This window comes from Peromyscus eremicus, unplaced genomic scaffold, assembly GCF_949786415.1.
Source record: "Peromyscus eremicus unplaced genomic scaffold, PerEre_H2_v1 PerEre#2#chrX_unloc_3, whole genome shotgun sequence".
NCBI lineage: Eukaryota > Metazoa > Chordata > Mammalia > Rodentia > Cricetidae > Peromyscus > Peromyscus eremicus.
The window spans coordinates 2,290,746-2,293,351 of record NW_026734290.1 but is presented as its reverse complement, the minus strand read 5'-3'; positions in this window follow the sequence as shown (position 1 = coordinate 2,293,351).

The window sequence follows — 2,606 nt, the reverse complement described above, 5'->3', positions numbered from 1 at the left end:
AGTAATGACCCAGAAACTGTTTTCTGGGACTGGTTTTGTTACAAATGGAACTGTTTAAATGGAAAAGTTTGGGTTCCTCTAACTAGGTTTGAGATTTTGTTTAAAAAATTATAAAGAAAAGGAGGAGTTATGAGATTGAATTATGTTTGCAGAAACCTATTGATATTAATGTACCCTGGTTTTGTGGAGTTAAGGAAATATTTAAGTTTGATGTGAATACATTGAAGTTTTTCCTAAGTTCTGTTAGCAAGAAAATTCAAATGATTGAGTTAAAGTTGTAAGACGGAGAAAATTGTTAACTATATTTAGCACCATATATGCTAATTCAAATGGTTCTGTTGAGTTTGCTTTGAGTTGTAAGATTGAGAGAATTGTGACTATGTATAGCAATATTTATGTTAACCTGCTAATGGTAATGATGAAGCTAAGGGATTCTTTAAGTTTGTAGTCACCTTAAGAGTTTTTGGTTTAGAAAGGGCTTGAGGCAGCTAAGACTGCTGTAGTCACCTTGGACCTAATTCAAAAGAGAAATGCCATCTTTATCATCATCTACTCCCATACTGGGAGGTGTAACAGCTATGGAGATTGCTGTAAGCCATTAATAGTTATTTTTTTTTTTATATATTAAGAAAGGGGGACCTGTGGGAGCCCGTTTCGGGTTCCTCGTGGCTTTACCCAGCAGGTCCGCATAGAGGATGATTAGACCACGGGCCTAAGTGCAGGTGTCTGGGATGGTCTGCACTTGGCTGTGCTGGGGGAGGAGGTCTTTTGCTCCACCCCTTGACTTCTCTATAAAAACCCTGGGGCAGAGACAGTCGGGCCCGTTGGAATAGGTTCCAGGCCCTCTCGAGGCTATCCTTTGTTTTCTATCTGTTTATCTCCGCGAGATTCTCTGCAATAAATCCTTCTGTCTAATATTTCCTGCTGCTCGCACTCAAGAAAACTCTGGGGAACTGTGGGGGTGGTTGGGTAAACGCCCCACAGTTATTAGAATACGTAAAAGCAAGATATAAAGGTCTGAGGATAAAAAAGGCTTAAATAATGATTTAAAAAAAATGGCTTGAGATATATATAAAAAAAATGAAACATGTTTCAGATTTCTTTGTCTTGCTATTCTGCTGTTACATTAAGACTCCAAAGGGTCATAGTTGTAAAAATGTCTGTCTACTCTACAGGTATGAATGAAAAATGTGGCCACATGTATGTTTGGTTTTGAATGTCTGAGTTTGCATGTCCTTTGTGTTAAGGAATACAAGTTAATACTAGTCATCTGGCTATTCAGATACTAGTTTAAAGCATAAACTGTTCTATTTAAATAAAAAAAAAAACTAAGAGGTATATTTGACTAATATATCTATAGGAGAACAAATTGGCCTGGTTATTGTTACCAAACTTAGAGATATTTTCAAGATTAGGCCTAGATTTGTTTGTCTCAGATATATTTAATAGATAATGGTCCTCAAACCTGTCAAAGATCTGATAAATATAGCATTTACATTATTTGATAAAAAGCTTACTATAGCAAACAGAGACTCCGAGCTCCCCAGCTCCTAGAAATGACTCCCAGGGTCTCCAAAGAAGATATGGAACAATGACAAGAAGATGCCACCTGAATTGCGGATGACACCGACCACTGGGCAAGACGCTCTGACTCAACACCTGCTTCCAGGGATGTGGCATAGAAGAATGGACAAATGAGACACTGACAAGATAAGGTCAGTCTTTCTCCTCCACAGGGAGAATTTCACATTATGGGCCCAGCAGCCAAGACTGATGCTGTCCTGACACCTGTCCTGCCAACACTATGAAGACTATAGGAGCCTGGGATGATGGCAGTCTGGGTAATGGATAGTCTCTGTTGTTTTTAAATAGATTTAAAAGTCTGTACTCAGGTAGAGTTTATCCTTCTCAGATCTTTGATAACATTGATGACTGGGCTAGCTATACCTTTGTCAGCTTAGTAATTGTTTGATCAATGGATTAATTAATTAAAGAGAATAAAGCTAATAAGGAGGAGAATAAAAGCTGGGAAATGGAAGGCTGAGAGACACTGCCAGCCGCCACGATGACAAACAGCATGTGAAGATGCCGGTAAGCCACGAGCCACATGGCAAGGTATAGATTTATAAAAATGGATTAATTTAAGCTATAAGAACAGTTAGCAAGAAGCCTGCCATGGCCATACAGTTTGCAAGCAATATAAATCTCTATGTTTACTTGGTCGGGTCTGAGCGGCTGTGGGACTGGCAGATGAGAGAGATTGGTTCTGACTGTGGGCCAGGCAGGAAAACTCTAGCTACAAGTCTCTTTAAAAAGATAAACAGGCCGGTTGTGGTGGCGCGCACCGGTAGGATTTGCTGAAGGAGGCAGAGGCAGGAGGATCATGAGTTCGAGGCCAGCCTGGGCTATCAAGTGAGTTCCAGGAAAGGCGCAAAGCTACACAGAGAAACCCTGTCTCGAAAAACCAAAAAAAAAAAAAAAAAAAAGATAAACAGATTCTAAATATAGACTTACAGATGCTTTTCATTGGGCCAAAGAAATTTCAGTTCAATATGGATTTCAGGGCAAATTGATAATACTACAATTACTAAGACTATGGGTCTAAA